The 13,600-nt window shown below is 39.5% G+C and overlaps 1 pseudogene; it reads left to right on the top strand.

Moving 5' to 3' along the window:
* Positions 1 to 686: 686 nt before the first annotated feature.
* On the top strand, positions 687 to 2,281 carry LOC103299449 (E3 SUMO-protein ligase PIAS2-like; annotated as a pseudogene).
* Positions 2,282 to 13,600: the final 11,319 nt, after the last annotated feature.

Here is a 13,600-nt window from a genome sequence, read left to right as displayed (position 1 = left end):
TAACTGGTTTGGCTCAGTGGATAGAGTGTCGGCCTACAGACTCAAGGGTCCCAGGTTCGATTCCGGTCAAGGGCATGTACCTTGGTTGCGGGCACATATCCAGTAAGGAGTGTGCAGGAGGCAGCTGATCGATGTTTCTCTCTCATTGATGTTTCTAACTCTCTATCCCTCTCCCTTCCTCTCTTTAAAAAAATCAATAAAATACATTTTAAAATAATAATAATACTCCAGACATTTTTGCCAGGGGAGTGGACCAAAGTTAAAGTTCAGGGACCACCACAGAGGAGCCCTGATCACTCTCCTTGCCATGTGGACCTGGAAACCTGAATGGCTGCCTTAGGAGTAAGAATGAATAGAAAGTAGAGCAGCCCTGGAAGGCTCTGCAAACCAACTTTCAATCATCTCAGTGCCTAAAACTGGCTCAGGTTCATCCTGAACTTCTAAAGCCCCTGATGCCTTCCAAGAGCATACATAAAGGCTCCCTGGAAGAGGAAGGTAACATAATCCAAGGCCTATGTCATTGGGTTTATTCTAAGAATGCAAAGCTTGGACTGGGCCTGGCAGTGGTGTCTTCAGCAGCACCCAGTGCTAGATGTGCTGGAGGTGGCTGCCCTAGTGGTGGCAGAGTCATTGGTGGTTGTGGGATGGGGTGCTGTAGTGGCTATGGTGCCCACGGGGGGTATGAAATGGCGGATTTCAAGGAGTTGAGGAATATGGTTTTTTGGCTACAAGTGTTACTAGGCTTTGCTGGATGAAATAAAAGTAGGCGCAAGCATGACCTCCTGATGAGGGTGCTGCATTTATTGAAGGGCGGCCGCAGCCCTGTGGCTCAGACTGAAATCTGAGAATTGTACAGACACGGACACCCACGGACTTTTGAAGGACTTTCTAATGTATCCACAATCAAAGCATCAGTTTTCCATTTGGATGGTAGCCCATCACCTGTAGAGCCTGAGTAGGCTGTGGCTGGAATTCACACATTGCCTTCCACTTCAGTTACACCTCACTCACCATGCCCCTCTTTGTTCTGTGTTGTATCCAGATACCTACTAAGTGCACATTTGAGATGCAGCAGCCATCCCCCCAATGCCTCTTGTCCAGACTGTTGTGCAGTTAAAAACCTTGCCCTTTTATGAAGTTCTTGATGTTCTCATCAAGCCCATGAGTTCAAAGCAGTATTCAACAATTTCAAGAGAAGTTTTTATTTTTGGTCTGACATTTCAACTAGTTAGAGAGATAGCATATCCAGAGATATTTTTTTTGCCAGGTGGTAGGAGAGATTATACAGTCCAAGTTCAGCAGAGACTTTGCTTTGCAGAAATAAGTTGTCCTCAGAAGGTAACTATCTCAACAGTCTATGTATAAAAGTAAATGGGAAGCTTTTTACTTTACCTGGCTATGCACCACCACCTAAAAATGAGATCGAACAGAGGCACCCTGGACGCCCTATGAACATTACATGTTTAGTTAGGTTATTTTCACCTGTGCCAAACCAGAGTTCCATTTCTTGGGCATCAGAAATTGGAAAGTTAAAGAAAAACTTACTGCAGATCCTGATAGTGAAACCGCCACAGCTAGCCTTCAGGTATCCTTGATGTGCCCTTTAGGGAACATGAAGCTGACAATCCCACACTGAGCAGTGACTTGTACACACCTATAGTGTTTTGATGCTGCTCTTTATCTGCAAATGCATGAGAAGGAGCCCACCTGGATTTGTCTTGTGTGTGACAAAAAGACTGCCTATGAACGTCTAATTTTAGATGGGCTTTTTATGGAAATTCTCAGTGACTGTTCTGATGTGGATGAGATCAAATTCCAAGAAGATGGCTCTTGGTGTCCAATGAGACAAAGAAAGAAACTATGAAAGTATCCAGCCAGCCGTGTACAAAAATAGAAAGTTCAAGTGTCCTCAGTAAGCTTGATCAGTGACTAGACAATGAGGCAGCAAGAAGAAAGCGGATGTTATTGACTGAACAACAGAAAGCTCTTCTGATGAAGAGGAAGACCCTCCTGCCAAAAGGAAGTGCATCTCTATGTCAGAAACACAAGGCAGCCCAACCAAAGGGGTTCTCATGTATGAGGGTGCCCAGTGTGACCGATTGATCCTGCTGCTATTCCACTTCCATGAACAGACTACACAGTACCATTCCACCACATGCAAATATCAAGCATGTCATCAGATTTGCCGGGTTTGGGTTTTCTTTCCCTTATTCCAGTTGATCCCCGGCCTCACCTCACCCTTCGCAGCAGGCAGTACGTCTGTCACCACCAGCCCCCGTGAAAGCAGTCCTCATGTAGTTCATGTGGCAGCAGGACTGAGACAGGGTCACAGCCAGCAGTGGAAGGAACATTCCTGACATCGACTCATTTGGACGAAAGGAGGACTCACTTGATGGTGGGAATCATTCATCAAAACTGCTCTTTCTTACATCTCTGGCCCGGGGAAGCTATTTTTTTTTTAACAATTACTTCGATATAGATTGAAATATCAAGTGGATACTTTTGCTTTCTGAGAGATGAACACAAACTGCAGCAAGGACCAAATGACACACAGGATTTGTCTTATTCATGCTGTACTCTGAGCATCGGATGTGTTCAGCCATAACTGTATCTTCTTGGGGGATGGATTTCAATTTCATGTTACTAGATGGATTCTACAAATCAGTTCAATAATTTTTGTTGTAATAAACAGCAATAAAATTATGTAAATATTCAATAAATGTTTTTCTATTTTAAAAAGATGTAATCAATGATTCTAAAATGATAGCAACTTTTATTTAACCTGATGTGATGGAAAAAATATATAGAAAGAAGCTATGTTTACCAAATGAGTCCTTTTCACAGAGATTTGTCCTATTTTGTTGAACTGATGAAGTCTTGATAAGTGGCCAAAGCTTGGGTTCCACTTTTCCTCAAAGATCAAAGAAAAATGGCCTTTGTGTCACCCACTTTTCCCCTGGTTGTCATTTACACTTTGATAGTGTTTGCTCCCGAATGCAGAGAGAAGGCCTAGGGTCTGGCTGCTCTTTATTAGTGAGTATGTTGAAGAACACTATCCAGATTCTACCCTGACATAATGTGTGTTATTTTTGGTAATTGAACATTCTCATTCTAGAGACTTCTACAGATTTGGGGCTTGCCTTCTCAAAAAAGAAATTCTATGCAGCCATTAAAGGAAATGTTTTTGGAGTAAGGTGGCTGGAATGTTTGTCAGAATTTTGTTCATACTGTCCAGAAATATTGAGAGCTTGGATATGGTGAAGCACAAATTTAGGGGAGGTGGGAATAACAAAGTTTAATTTGTTCTTAAGAACTTCTTTTGCTTGTTTACTTTAAAGAATAATATTGTTGAAACTTCTCAGATTTTAGTAACAGTGACCAAGAAAATATGTTTTAGATCTCTGATCATATTTAAAGAAAAAGCAAATAGCAAGAGATATGGAGGGCATCAGATTTCCTCTTTCATTTTTTTAAAAGGGAAATATTTCACTTTTTTAAAGGGAAATGTTTCCTGAAACCACAAAAGACAAAACAGAATTAGAAAATGTTTGAATTTAAGCAAGGAAGAGGTTAAGAGGAGGGACCTGACCCCCACTTTGAAAACCACTGTCTTATAGTGTGTGTTTGATTTTAAATCCCTCAGAAAACTGAGTTTTACCCTTAGAGAAACATTTTCATCCAAATTTTATATTTCCTTTCGCTTCATTTGGCTTCCTAAATACTTTTTGAGTTCTCAAGAGTTAATTCTTTCTCTCCCTAAGCTGTCTCTACTTTAAATAAAATATGTTTTTATTGATTTTAGAGAGAGAGGAAGGGAGAGGGAGAGAGAGAAACATTGATATGAGAGAAACATCAACATCAATTGGCTGCCTCCTATATGCCCCCTGCTGGGGATCCAACCCCAATCCTGGGCATGTGTCCTGATTGGAAATCAAACCGGTGTATGGCCAATGCTCAACCACTGAGCCACACCAGCTGGGCTGTCTCTATTTTAATCCCCTTTTTGTAAAATGACTAATCTGATTCTCAAGCTGAAGTGCCCAGATGAAGAGTGTAAGGACAGAAAAAAGGGCATTTCTTTTTCTTTGCTTCGGCCTTACACAATTTATGAGAAGCACCTGGTAATTAAACTCCAAGATTGTTAGCTCCTCTGTTTCAAACAGCCAGCCTCTGTTTAAACTGCAAGACAAGGTACTCTCTTGCATACATACCCCTCCTCCCTGCTGGTTTGTTTGTTTGTTTGTTTACAACTGAGGGAAATTAGTAGAAAGTTCCTTGCCCTCATTCCCCTTCAAACAAGCCTCTTTTGAACTCTTCATAACTTTTGCTCCAAGAATGTTTTGCAGGCTTTGCAAAAATACTGATAAGACACCTCCCTAGGACATCTGCCAGGGCTGTCTCCTGAAGAACTAACAAACTTTTCAAAGATGATCCCCCTGATGTCTGTTCAATTTCAGCCCCCAAATCCTCCTCCCTTCCTTGTCACCTAGCCAAGGCTTTAAGGGGGGCTGGGGGGGGGAAGGAACAGCTTTTGTTCTTGACCTTGGTCCCTTCCCTTTGGGGAAAGTAAAAATAAACTTTCTCTCTGTACCTATCTCTTCTTTCAGTTGTGAGTTCTTTCACAGCCCTTGTCACCAGCCAAACCCTACCAAAGAGCACCAATTTCAGTGAGAAACAGACACATTACTTCAGGGTTGGTGCACTCCAGGGAGCTGACGGGTCAGTACTTGGTTTTTACACCTCCTCAAGTTTTCATGGCCTCTGTGCACCTTTTGTACTGATTCAAGTTCATATGATTTTCTTTGTCGTCCCTTCTTTGGCTACATCATCCCCTTCATGCATTACCCTTTTTGGAGAGCTGCTTATTATTAAAAACACGGAAAATAAACTTCTTGCAATACTTGAGCCATTGTTGCCAGTTCTATCTTGTCATTAGATTTCCAATCCATGTTACAGTCCTTTGGTCCAGATACAGAATTTCTTCATAATAAAATTTTATGTTGCTGCTTGAAATGCAGATACAATGTCTGTTAACTTTGTAATCATATAGAAAAAGTAACCTGATTTGTGTGTATAATTTGTTAACAAAGAAATGATGTATATTTGCTATTATTTTATTACCCTTTAAATTCTCAGAAATTCCCCTTCCAAATTTAACCAACAGAGTTTTATAAGGTAAATGAAACATTAATAGAAATTAGTCCATTTACTTGGTTCTTATAATGGATACCTCTATGCTTTTATAGTTGTGATTTGTTTCTTTTTGATATTTTATGTGTTCAGTTTTAATGTGCATTTTTGGTACTTTCCACGGAAATTACATATAAATTTTTAATTTATCTCACGTAAAAAATAAAAATACAAAGTAAATAAAAATGCAAAGTTGGTTTAACAATGGAAAGATCAATTATGTGATGCAATTTAACATAATTAAGGGAAATTTGTATTATCTACATCCGTGATGGGCAACCTTTTGAGCTTGGTGTGTCAAACTTCGCCAAAAAACTGAGCATAACTTGGGTAGTGTGTCACTTTGAGGAAAAAACATTATTTCACGATGTTTATAGTTTAAATAACATAAATGTATAATTGTTATATATAATTGTATTTAATAAACCTCAGCGGCCACGTGTCATCAGAAATGGCTACGCGTGTCAGTGCTGACATGCGTGTCATAGGTTTGCCATCACTGATCTACATAGATACAAAATATGTATTTAATAAAAACATCAACAACCATTAATAATTTTTAAAACTCCTAATAACGTAAGGAAATAGGGAACTTTCTGAATCAGGTAACGGATATTCTCAATAAACCTACTATAAAAATTACACTAATGGTGAAATATTGAAAGTTTCCCCATGCTATCACCACTTCTATTCCACATTATACTTTAGGTTCAAGCCAGTACAACAAGAAAAGAAAAATAAATAAGAACTATAAAAGTTGTAAAGGAGGAAATAAAATCAAGTGAACAGAATATGAGAAAATAAATGAAATTTAACTCCTACTTCACACCATATTTTAAACCAGTGGTTTTCAAGTGAGGGTAATTTTGCCCCTCTATGGAACATTTAACAATTCTTGAGACACTGATTGTCGTGACTGGAGAGGAGCTGTGCAATTAGCATCTAGGGAGTAGAGGCTAGGTACACTGCTAAATACCCAACATTGCTCAGGACAGCCCTTCAAAACAATGAGTTATCTGGTCTAAAATGCCCATAGTGCTGAGGTTGAAAACGCCTAAGTTAAATCAACTCTAGGTGTCTTGTAGATATAAAGGGGAAAAGTAAATTTGAAAATCTAAAAATAAATAAATAAATAAGAAAAGTAAAGCAAAAAAGCTTCTAGATAATACAGGATAATATATCCTTGACCTTGAAATAGGTAAAGACTGATTAAACAGAAAACCCAAAGCATCCACAATGAAAGGAAATATTGGTAAAATAAACTACATTAAGAACTTCTGTTCAAAAGACACTATGAAGGAGTAAAGAGTAGAAGATATTTGCAATATACATAAAAATCCAAGGACTCTTAGCCAAAGTATATAAAGAACCTATACAAGTATTAAAAAAAAACAACAACCCATTGGCAATAGACTTGAACTTCATAAATGAAGATATATAAATGACCAATAAATTTATAAAAAGATGCTCAATCTCATTAGTAATTTTAAAAAGCAAATTAAAACTATAATGAGATACCACTATTCTACCACCAGAATGACTAAAATTAAAAAGACTGGCAATACTATCTTGGCAAGGACATGGAAAAATGTGAACTGCATATACTGCTAGCAGGCAAATGTTCTTACAGCTCTATCCACTGAACAAAACTGGCTAGGGCTAAATTCTATTTCTTAAACAGGTGTGTTAATTTTGTGAAAATGCATTAACTGTATAATTTGTGCATTTTTCTTTATATACATTATACTATACTTCAATATATAAGTAGTAAAAAAAATTAAGTGCAAATAAAATAGAAAATAATAATAATAATAATAAGACCAGTACTTAATGAAATAGAAAACAAATGCACAACATAGAAAATTAGTTTGATCTTTGAAAAAATCCTAGGATGAAAAATTAAGAAAAAGGGCAAAGGTATAAAGAATCAATTTGGGAAATATGAAAGAGATCATCAATACAGACCCACCAGAAACATGAAAAGTCATAAGAGATATTATTAATAACTATTACAAACAAAATAGGACCAGAGGCATGGATACATTGAACAGACTGACAGATCTCAGAGGATGAGAAGAAATCACCAAAGAATATATACGTATATATGCATAACCCATGGACACAGACAATAAAGTGGTAAAGGCCTAAGGGTGGCAGCGACAGGGTGGATGGAGGCAAAGCGGAGGGAGGGAGGAGGATATCTGTAATAGAGTCAACAATAAATGCCATAAAAATAATATACAATAGCTCTGAAAACTGTATTTTTTTAAAGAATGTCAATTCTTCCCAATTTAGTCTATTGTTTCAACTCAATTCCAAACTCCCAGCAAGTTATGCGGAGGTATCAACAAACTGATTCTAAAGTTCATATGAAAAGGTGAAAGACTCAGAATAGCCAACACAACATTTAAAAAGAACAAAATTAGAGGGCTGACACACTTCCAAACTTTAAAACTCACTATAGTTACAGTAGTCGAGACAGTGTGGTATCAGTAAAAGAATAGGCAAGTAGATCAATGGAACGGCATAGACAGGTCAAAAGTTAGACCCACACAAATACTTAACAAACCTTTGACAAAGAAGCAATGACAATTCAATGCAGAAAGGATAGCTTTTCAACAAATGATGCTAAAATAACTGGACATCCACATGCAAAAAAATAAATAAATCTAAATGCAGATCCATACCTTTCACAAAATTTAACTCAAAAGGAATCAGACCTAAATGTAAAATGCAAAACTATAAAATTTCTAGAAGATAACATGAGAAAATCTAGGTTTGGTGATGAGTTTTTAGATACAACACCAAAAGTTTGACATATGAAAGAAAAACTGGTAAATTGGACTCCATTAAAATTAAAATTTTCTGCTCTGTGAAAGACACTGTTAAAAGAATTAATAGACAAGCCACAGACTGGAAAAAAATGTATTTGCAAAACAATCTGATAAAGAACCAATATCCAAAATAAACAAAGAACTCTTAAACTCAATAAGAAAACAAACAAACCAATTTAAATACAGAGAAAGATCTGAACAGACAATTATCAGTGAAGATATACAGATGGCAAATAAGCATATGAAAAGATGTTCAAATTTATATGTCATTAGTGAATTGCAAATTAAAATGAGATACCACTACCCACATATTAGAATGTCTAAAATTCAAAAACTGACAATACTAAATGCTGATGAGGATGTGAAGTAACAGGAAGTCTCATTCATTGCTGATGGGAATGAAAAATAACCACTTTGGAAGACAGTTTGGTAGTTTCTTATAAAACTAAACATACTCTTGCCGAAACCGGTTTGGCTCAGTGGATAGAGCGTCGGCCTGCAGACTCAAGGGTCCCGGGTTCGATTCCGGTCAAGGGCATGTACCTTGGTTGCGGGCACATCCCCAATAGGGGGTGTGCAAGAGGCAGCTAATGATGTTTCTCTCTCATAGATGTTTCTAACTCTCTATCCCTCTCTCTTCCTCTCTGTAAAAAATCAATAAAATATATATTAAAAATAAATAAATAAATAAATAATAAAATAAAATAAAATCACTTAGCCTCAGCTCCTCAGTCTCTGGAAAAGAAAACGGAGGCCCAGAAAAGTGAGGTGTTAAAAAAAAAAGAAAAAAAAGAAAAAAAGAAAGAAAAAAAAAAAAACTAAACATACTCTTACATAGCAGTCGTGCTTTTTGATGTTTATCCAAATTAATTGAAAACATATTTCCACACAAAAACCTGCATATAGATGTTTATAGACACTTTATGCTAAAACATGGAAGCAACCAAGATGTTCTTCAATATGTGAATGGATAACTGTGGGTATTTTGGTTACTAATCCAAACAATGGAATATTATTCAGCAATAAAAAGAAATTTAGTTACCAAACCACAAAAAGACATGTAAGAATCCTAAATACAAATTCTAAGTGAAGAAGCCAATCTGAAAAGTCTACATACTGTATGATTCCAACTATATGACATTCTGAAAAAAGCAAAACAATAGAGACCATCAAAAGATCAATGGTTGGCAGAGGTTTGAGAAAGTGAGTCAAGATGCGTGGATGGTGCACAGATATTTAGGGCAGTGAAATTATTCTGCATGATACTGTAATGGTGGATTCATGATATTATACATTTGCCAAAACCCACAGAATTATACTACACAAAGAGTGAACCTAAATATAAACTATGGACTTTAGTTAATAATAACGCATTAGTATTAATGCATTAGTTGTAACAAATATATCACACTATAATACAAAATGTTACTAATAGGGGAAACACTGTGTGTGTGTGTGTGTGTGTGTGTGTGTGTGTGTGTGTGTGTGTGGCAGAGGTGGTATATGGGAACTCTGCACTACCTGCTCAATATTTTTAAAAAATAAAAATTCTTTTAAAAATGTGCTCAACCTCATTGAGCATGATGGAAATGCAAATTAAGCTATAATGAGATACCACTAAAAATCTGCCAGAAGGACTAATATAAAAAAGACATAATATCAGATGCTGGCCAAGATCCAGTCACATATTGAAACCAGAATCTCATGCAAGTAAAGGAGGAAATATAAATTTGTAAAAGCACTTTAATGAAGACAAACATAGCTGTACTTTATGACCCAGCAATTCCATTCCCAGATATATACCTAACAGAATGTGTGTGCCAGGAAGACATATATACAAGAATGTTTACAGCAGCATTATTCACAAAAGCCTCTCTGAATCTAATTTACAAAATGAGAAAAATAATAACTCCCCTCAGGATAGTTGTAGGATTAAATATCATCTATATACAAAGTGCTTAGCACCCTGCCTGGCACCTGGCACCTTGGTCAATGGAAGCCATTGTTTATTATTATTTGTGGGTGGCATAGTCAGGCTTTCAGTTGCAAAAACACAAAAGTTTACTGTGGCCCTGGCTGGGTAACTCAGTTGGTTAGTATCGTCCCAATACACCAAGGTTACAGGTTTGATCCCTGGTCAGGGCACATACAAGAATCAACCAATGAATGCTTATATAAGTGGAACAACAATTCATTTTCTCTCTCTCTCCTTCTCCCTTTCTCCTTCTCCCTCCCTCTTCCTCTCTCTCTCCTTCTCTCTCTCTCTCTCTCTCTCTCTCTCTCTCTCTTTCTCTCTCTCTCTCACCCCCCCGCTCTCTCTCTTCCTCCCCTTCCTCACTTTCTATCAAATCAAATTTTTAAAAATTTATTCTGATTGACCAAAGCAAAAGAAGGAATTTACTGATGAAATATTGCACGGTTCTCTGAATCCAACACACATAAAAATGGAGAATCGAGCTAAAAAAATAGGCAGAAGCCAGGAGGGCAGATGGCAAAAGGACAGCCCAGGTCAGGCCCCTGTATCACTTCTTCTGCACAGCTGCCACTAGAGACCAGCTGTGACTTCTGCTACGCTCTCAGCTTGTCCACTCCTCCTGTATGAATTATTTCTCGTGTTACCATTGTTATTGTGAGATTCCCTCAAGTTTCAAAGTTCAAGGTGGGAGCTTCCAGTTGGCCAAGCCTCATTGGTCACATTTGCCTGAGGGGCCAGGGACTGGTCCCCTTAGAACTCTGAAAGGGAAATAGAACTATACCTATCACCAATGAAGGCTTCCCCCCAAATATGAATACAGGTCCATTACAAGGGTCCAGCCCAAATCTATCTTGATTCTACACCTCCACTCAATTCCTTTAGTCCTGTAGAGGCAAAATCACATATAGTATCTGGAAACACAGCGCCCTTGAGGGATTATGGTCTAGACAGAGAAACAGACACATAAATTGTCTAACTCATACATCTTACAGTGGAATGGGTGAAGCAAGGCTGCAAGGTGAGTCCCAGGGAGTCAGCCAGGATGGCTACAGCAACCCAAGCCTCAAATCAAACCAGAAGAACTAAATGTCAATTAAATCCATTTTGGGGTGTTGCTCTGGATTGGAAGGTCTAAGTAAAAGACCTTCTGGAAGAGTTGAGATGCAGGGGCTGACAATATCAGATGAAAAACACCAAATGGAAAAGTACAAGAGCAAGGTAGTAAATGCAATAAGAGCCAAAAGTCAGGCATTATACAGGAACCAGAGGGAAGTGGAAACAAGTTGGGAAAACAAGCAAGAAAAGTCTGGGGCAAGAATCAGTGGGTGGGAGTTCATAACTTGCTTTTGTGATCCACTGGTTGTCAAGGATTCGTGTGCCCAGTTAGTTTAAAGGATCAGAGTCAAGACAGATATAACCAGCGTTCTGCATCCATGACCACGCCCCCTTGATTGGCCTGGTTGGATCACCTGATCCAAACTTGGTCAACCAGATTTTCCCTTCCAGAATCCAAAACTGGGATCCTGATAGATGGAATCAGGAACCTCAACTAAGACTGTAAATAATGTGTATTTTCTACAAGAAGAATGGGGTGGCATCTTGTCAGGCACTTATCAGGATCACACCAGCCTAAGTCTCAGGAAACTATTCTTCTCTCCAAGCTGTATGATAATAAAATTATTTCCTAAGATCCAAACACCTGGATCCTTCCTAGCTCAAAATGTGATACCCATGGTAGGGATGTCAGGGAACAACAACCCTTACATTTCCATGACGCACTGTAATCTCCGGCGTTTGGCCCTCTCGGCAGCCCTGTGAAAGACATAGCTTTAGATCCCATTATAAAGGGTTAAGGAAAAGGAAGCCACTTCCCCAAAGGCACAGAGAGCAGAGTCTATGGTAGATTTCTTTTTTTATTGCAACAAATCCTTACCATTCCTGCATGCACAGTGCCTTGCTATATGACTTTGCTGCTTTGCTTTAAGAGATGTCTATTCCTTTCTACCCTTTGAAGCTGAACTTGACCATGTGACATGCTCTGTCCAGTAGGACATTATCAAGTGTGACCAAGGCAGAAGTTTGAAAGTGCTTGCACACTGAAGTTTGCCCTCTCTTGCTGCTGGGAACACTGAGATCCCATGGGAGTAAGCCTGGGCTAACCTCCTGTAGGATGAGATATGTGTGTGTGTGTGTGTGTGTGTGTGTGTGTGTGTGAGAGAGAGAGAGAGAGAGAGAGAGAGAGAGAGAGAGAGAGAGAGAGAGAGAGCGCGCGCTATCTCAGCTGCTATCTGTTTTAAAATGTAGGTTTTATTATGATTCAGGTATGGTGAGGCCAGCTGCCATTACAAAGATAGTTTCTTACAATTCTCAAGAGGAGGGGTCACACCACACCACAGGAGACAGGAGGGCCACACGGGGAAGCACCAGGGTCAGTCAGGAGGCAGAGGGAGCCGGTGGGAAACATGGGCAGGAGCCATTGTGGTTTCCATGGGTAGGAATGGGAAGGTGGGGCACAGAAGCTGTCCCAGGTACCTGGTGCCTGCCCTTGGTGAGCAGGGCAGGGGGAGAGTGACCCAGAGTGCAAGAGCTCTTCAAGAAGCCTGGGCTGGTCAGTTTGCACATGAAAGGTGTGCCCTTGCAGGAGAGTGATTTACTGTCTCTAGGAATCAGCCAACCCAGGTAGGGGCAGTCCCTCCAGGGTCTGCAAGGCCCCAATATGTCAAAGCATCAAAAATACAAAAAATAAGAGTATGATGAAGATGGTGAGGAGGAGACTGAACACGATAAATTGCTGCCATATATTGAAGACTTCTCTTTCAGGCATCATGCTTAGTCTCTTAACATAAGGTGTTTCAATGAACCATCACAATAATCTTAGAAGGTGTTTTATTATTATTTCCATTTTACAGATGAGGAAACCAAATCTTAGACAGGTTAGATAACTTTCCCAAAGTCGCACAGATAATAAGTAGTAGAGCCAGAATTTGAACCAGGAGTGTCTGGTTTTAAAGCTCAAAGTTGATGGAAAAATGTTGGTTCTAGTCCCACCCAGTATGAGGCCTGAGAAAGTAGCTGATAATGAGTCCTACCAGCATGGCCAGGGTGCCAGGATCAGGCAACACTCATGGGCTGCCAAGGAAATGTGGAGATTACAGGTATTTAAGAATTCCTGAGGTGCAAAGTGTCTCCCTTGGTTCCAATTCTGCCTTCCATACCTTTCTTTAACACCAGGTAGCTGCTGTTGTCTCCAGCCTTCTCATTGCCCAGTATGGGACCAGCCGGGAGGGCAAAGCTGGCTGGGGCAGTGCCAGGGTGCAGTGGGGAGCAGGGCCCTGAGTCGCTGCGGGCTCAGCGCACATCTGGCACAGATTCCAGGCTGCTACTCCAGGCTGCCCACATTTTTTCCTTTGGGTTGAGGTATGAAGGGACACGGAGGAAAAGTACTGAACAGAGATTGATGCTCTGAGCTCTGCACTGGAGAGGGCTGACTGTGGAGCACCTGAGGATGAGAGACATCTAAATCACCCTCCAGTGGCCCTGTAGTGCTGCTTAGGCCCGCTGTGCACACGCTGAAGAGACCCCAGCTGTTGACCACATGTGG

The sequence above is a fragment of the Eptesicus fuscus genome, chromosome 18, assembly GCF_027574615.1.
Source record: "Eptesicus fuscus isolate TK198812 chromosome 18, DD_ASM_mEF_20220401, whole genome shotgun sequence".
Classification (NCBI taxonomy): Eukaryota; Metazoa; Chordata; class Mammalia; order Chiroptera; family Vespertilionidae; genus Eptesicus; species Eptesicus fuscus.
Note: the sequence above shows the minus strand (reverse complement) of the source record. Positions and strands in the feature narration are given on the sequence as shown.